This window comes from Odocoileus virginianus, chromosome 20 (genome assembly GCF_023699985.2).
Source record: "Odocoileus virginianus isolate 20LAN1187 ecotype Illinois chromosome 20, Ovbor_1.2, whole genome shotgun sequence".
Taxonomy (NCBI): domain Eukaryota; kingdom Metazoa; phylum Chordata; class Mammalia; order Artiodactyla; family Cervidae; genus Odocoileus; species Odocoileus virginianus.
The window spans coordinates 1,442,524-1,448,663 of NC_069693.1; the positions used below are offsets into that span (position 1 = coordinate 1,442,524).

The window sequence follows — 6,140 nt, forward strand, 5'->3', positions numbered from 1 at the left end:
GCTAGTTTGTTTGCAAAATAGGTCTGTGCTCACTAATTTTGGCCTGATAATTTATATAACCATAACTGATTATAGACTTTTTATTTTGCTAAAACATTTAAAGAATCTCAGACTGAACTTTTAATATAAAACAGGGCTGGGAAACTCACACCAAAGGCTTATCACAGATTTTGCCTAACAAATCTAGGTGAACTCTTCCCCTTTTAAGGTCTCAATAATTCCTTGAGATTTTTGTACCTGTTAGTGAGATAACCTTCCTAGTTCATTTGATAAACTTACTGGAAACCTAAGAGTTTCAAATTTCTGGAGGAGTCAGATAGAGAGAAAATATAATGTTTTGTTTATAACATAATTTTACCAAATTCTTTTCATAATTAGTTTGAGAGGAAGGTTTTCCCTACTCCTGGAAAACACAAGATTCAAACCTGTAATGTCTCAGATAGAAACCATAAAAGTTACAAGCATATTCGCTGGTTCATTCAGTCCTTTGTTAACTTTTGTGAAGTCATCAGGTTTCTCATTAGAATACCAAGACATCAAAATGTTAAGAACTCCATATAATTTCTAGGATATCTGTATTAGTAATTTTCCATACATTTTAACATGAGCAGATTTATTACCCATTTGATAATCTTTTTCATGTAATTTAACCAACCAAATAAACACAGTTTACTATCTCTTTTTGGGATGTTTCAGGGGCCCTCTGAGACACCCCAAAGTTAGCTAGATGTCAAAGCAACTTCAAAAGAATTCGATTTAGGAAGTTTTATCCAAAAGATCAATTAAGAGCGTTTAGAACATTTGGTCAGATTTAGTCAATGTTGATGGGTGTATCATTTAGCTTGTTGATATGTCACAATGGGCGTAAATACCAAGGCTCAAGGTCCAGTGAAAGTCAGCTCCGCCATCTTGGACCTAATTGGCTCTAACCAGTTTTCTTATGACCGTGTCATTCTTAACAAAATCCATTTATCTAACTAATTGTAATCCAATTTTAGAAAATCCTGATTGTGCATAACTCTTTTTAGTATTTTTTCATACCTTTTTTTTTTTTAACTGAAAGCACACTTCCTGCTTTCCTTTAGCAAACAAGAGCTAACTTTTATATGAGCATTTTATAGATTAGTGAGCATAAATACCAGTGATAACTTCTAAAACCCTTGCTTTCTTAAAACATTTTAGGATGGCATCAAACATTATTTATAGTCCCAAATCTCTTTAGTTTTTCTGTAAAAGGAAATCAGTGTTTAGTAGTAAATGTTTCAAAATCTTATTTAATTTGGAAATGACCTAATTATTTAATAGACTTCTAATACTTAGTTTAGCACAACCCTTAGAAATTCAAGTTATGCCAATCTGGGGAGACTATTGTAGACAGATATTCTCAAAGGTTAATTATTCTTACTAGAGTTTATATACAAACTCATTCCTCATTTACATTTTTTAGGAGTTTTTTCACTCGAGGTAATTTCCTTGTTGACAAACTTGTAACAGGTATAATATTTAACTTATATTAAACCTAGATACAATGAAAATATTCTACTTGATGTTAATTACTCTAAGACATGTCTGTATTAGATAGGTCAACAAACAAACATTAATATCAGGTATTTAATACTGAATATTTCCCAGTTCACCTGAACCTGGAATTTATTGTTTAACTTAGAATTATTTGATTTGTAAGCGCTTACCTTTTTTTAAGCCAATTAAATAGAGCTCATTTATAAATTTACCTAAAAAATATTACCCAGAGACAAAGACATACCAAAACATATTTAGACAGACACAGTGCAAGATCTAGCTTCATTTTCTTTTCTTTTTTTAAATTTTTTTATTTTTTTCCATTTATTTTTATTAGTTGGAGGCTAATTACTTTACATCATTACAGTAGTTTTTGTCATACATTGAAAAAATATGGAACGCTTCAAGAATTTGCGTGTCATCCTTGCGCAGGGGCCATGCTAATCTTCTCTGTATCGTTCCAATTTTAGTATATGGAATACTCCAGGCAAAAACACTGGAGTGGGTAGCCATTCCTTCCTCCAGGGGATCTTCCCAACCCAGGAATCAAACCTGTATGCCTGCATTGCAGGTGGATTCTTTACCATCTGGGCCACCAGAGAAGCCAATTGGCAGCTTGAGATTTCTTGACTAAAAGCCTGACTTAACTGCTTATGTTTCAGACATTCTTTCAGTAATGAAGAGGTTCTCAGTGAAAAGTTTAGGAACTATTCTATTTGGTACTTATTAAAAAATATTTTTAATTAAAAAAAAATTTCCGTCTCCTCAATTTGATTACCCTGAGGTGGTCTGTACTGGAAGCACAGGAGAAACTACTCATAGTTCCTTCTATCTTTGAGTGTTTAGAATAACTATGTATTTTTTTAAAGATGACTTCCCTCTGGTCCAGTGGTTAAGACTCTGTGCTTCCAGTACAGGGGTAGGAGTTTGATACCTAGTTGGGGAACTAAGATCCTGAAGGCCACATGGAGTGGCCAAAAATATATATACATATACTGAAGGTGACTTTATACATCGATGAAATGATCTTCATTCAATTCATGGCTGTAGGAAGAAATGTTGTGTGAATGGTACATTGTTTATTCAAATACTCCCTTATATGAACATTTGGATGGAGTCCACCAGAAGACCTTCATTAATAACCACTTACTCTTTAAAATCCATTTAAAGTAAAATACTCTGACTTGAATAGGGGCATTATTATAGGGCTTCCATGGTGGCTCAGGGGTAAAGATTCTGCCTGCCAAATCAGGAGACACAAGAGATTCGGGTTCGATCCCTGGGTCAGGAAGATCCCCTGGAGAATGAACTGGAACCTGCTCCAGTATTCTTGCCTGGGAAATCCCATGGCCAGAGAAGCCTGGCGGGCTACAGTCCATGGGGTCCCAAAAGAATCAGACATGACAGTGACTAAAGTAAGAAAATGTGCTACCAAAAGAGTTTTGTGCTCTGTTCAGCAGTAGATACAGCCAAGCAGAAGGAAGTGACACATTTGACCTCATTTATCTTTCTAGGATTCCTTCATTTATTTCTGCCTCAAATTAAAATCAATATCTCCTAGATATTTCAGATGTGAAAGTGAAGGACATGCCAAGCAGGATATGGAAATTATCTTCCTCACTCAGACTGTAGCTGGGATCCTGGGGAACTCCTCTCTCCTCTGTCTTTATAACTTCACTTTGTTGACTGGACACAAGTTGAGACTCACAGATCAGACTGTCAACCAACAAGCCTTAGGCAACAACTTGGCTCTCTTTTCCAGAGGGGTTCCCCAGACGACGACAGCTTTTGGATGGAAATCTTTACTTGATGATGGTGGATGTAAACTTTTCTTCTATTTTCACAGAGTGGTCAAAGGGGTTTCTCTCAGCACTCCCTGTCTTCTGAGTGGCTTCCAGGCCATGAAATTTTGCCCCAGAACTGCTTTGTGGGTGGACTTCGGAATTCAGTCTCCAAAGTGCACTGATTTCTGTAGTTTCCTTTTCTGGATACTATAGCTCTTGGTATACATCTGCATTCCTATTAGAGTAGGTGGCCCAAGAAACAGCAAAACAATAAGTGTAAAAATGATTATGGATATTGTTCCTCACTCACACCAGACAAATTTATCAGCTTCTTACATGCAGTTATATTATCTTCCATTGATGTTGTATGTTTGGGCTGCATTAGCTGGACTAGTAGGCACATGGTCCTTACCTTACACAGGCACAAGCAACAGACTCTCACCCAGATTTTCCCATGAGGCCAGAGCAGCAGGTACTATCCTGATCCTAGTAAGCATCTTTGTCTTCTTTATTGTCTCTCTTCCATTTTGACTCTTTGCAATACACTGATTGTGAATCCAAAGCAGTGGCTGATGGACACTACTGTGCTAACAGCATCATGTTTCCCTGCTTTCAGCACCTTTGTGTTCATTAGCAGTGACACTCGTGTCTCTAAGTTCTTCCTTGTTCTCTGCATGAGGGGAAAAAAAATTCCCTAATCTAGCTTACCAGCTGTAACTATACTAATTTCTTCTGTTAGGTCAATTATCAATTTGTATTTTTAACTTTTTAAATTAGATAATTACCCGTGCAAATTACTCTGACAGAATTACTGATATAATGGTAAATTAAAAAACTCTCGTTAAGTGAGCAAACAACAACTCTATACCCAAATTACAAATTACTTTTTAAGAAACAAACACATAACATATATATATTATGTATGTGTGTATACGTACACACAGGCAAACCCAGATAGATGCATCTATGTGTAGACAGAAGTTTTAAAAAGTTACCATTGCATAAACATTGGTTTTTCCCACAAGATGAATAATCAGATTTTTCACTTTCTTAAACAAGAAACAACAGGCTCTAAGCAGAGTCATTCGTGTTAAAACCAAGACTTGGTCTGTACCATAACTGCAGTTACAACTTTCCCCAGAAATGTAATCGTAAAGTGTTAGCAAGATATTTTCTGGTCAGTACCAATGGGACCATCTGTCACGTGGACCCTCTCCATTCCTCAAAGGAAGATGTGGTAACCGATCTAAAAAGAACTTTTCTCCAAAGGGAGATAATATGTGAAATAGTTCCTTTTCCTTTTTATGACTGTTTTTTTCTTTTTATGACTTTTTAAAATTTATTTTTTTATTGAAGGATAATTGCTTTACAGAATCTTGTTGCTTTCTGTCAAACCTCAACCTGAATCAGTCAAAGGTATACATATATCCCCTCCCTTTTGAACTTCCCTCCCATCTCCTTCCCCATCCCAGCCCTCTAGGCAGGTGCGGAGCCCATTTGTTTCTTAGCCAAACAGCAAATTCCCCTTGGCTATCTATTTTACATATGGTAATGTGTTTCCTTGTTATTCCTTTCATCCATCTCACCATCTCCTCCCCTCTTCCCTTGTCCACAAGTTTTTTGTGCTGCCTTAAAAAAACCTTTCTCTTTCTGTGGCACTTTGGAGCTCCTCTGAACTTGCTTGATCGACACTGTCAGATTCATGAATCATTCAGTAAAGCCATTTAGAAATTTTAATTACTTATTTTTGGGTCCACTGATTCTTCCTTGCTGTGCCTAGGCTTTCTTTAGTTTAGTTGCTGTGGGACAGCAGTGGGGTGGGGAGTGGTGTAACATTCTAGCTGTGGGGCGAGGGCTGCTTATCCTAGTGGCTTCTTTTGTTGTGGTGCACAGGCCCTAGGCTGGAAGTCTTCAATAGCTACTGCACAGGGGCTCAGTTGCCCCAGGCATGTGGAATCTTATCAGACCAGCAATGGAACCCATGTCCCTTGCCCTGGGAGGCGGATTCTTGACCACTGCACCACGAGGGAAGTCCAAATCATTTAGATTTTTAACTCATATTCAGTTAATTTTGTTTTTTAACAATTTTCTATTTTATAGATGTACAGAGAGTAGTACTCCTTAATAATAGCAAAGGTGCTATTTCATGAGAAACTGGCAACTGTATATTAAAAAAAAGAACGTGCATGTATAAAATATTTGCGTTTCTTAAGATACAATAATTTCATGTTTTATGGATAAAACGATGTTTCTGAGTTCAGCACAATCACTGACTAAGAGGAAGGCGAGGCCCAGATCCCACCACGTCCATCTTTGTCAGAGCTGCCCAATATGCCTCCTTTATCTTGTCTCCTATGGTACAGGTGATTTTTTTTCCTTTAAAGTCCCAGACAAAACTCACTAAAGTTCACAAAAATGAATTAAACGCCTCAGTCTGAGTACATTTAAAGGACAGTATGATAGTGTCATCTATCAGGGCATGTTCACTAGAGACAGCTGCATGGAATCTAAATTATTATCCAAACACTTCGGAGATCAATAGGTTTGAAGGCTTTCTAAATGCTCTTCGAATTCCCCAGAAATTGTCCTAAGCCCCTCGAAGAGGAAACGAAGCTTCTAGCCTACCTGGAAGAACAGGGAAGTCAATTTTGAGCAGCCTAGAGGATTGCCTGACCCTGGTAGATTCAAGCAGAAGCTCTCAGGCTGCAGGCTTGTGCCTATTCGAACTCCATTATCCAGAAAGCTAAGCGTTGAGCGGCAGCGGAGAACACCCAATGAACACCCAGAATTTCGACATTTCCGGGGGGGGGGTGGGCTCACTGGGTGAAGGCGGGA

General features: G+C 37.6%; 1 pseudogene; it reads right to left on the reverse strand.

The window, feature by feature from the left end:
- Positions 1-1,908: 1,908 nt before the first annotated feature.
- LOC139030135 (U6 spliceosomal RNA) lies at positions 1,909-2,006 on the reverse strand (annotated as a pseudogene).
- Positions 2,007-6,140: the final 4,134 nt, after the last annotated feature.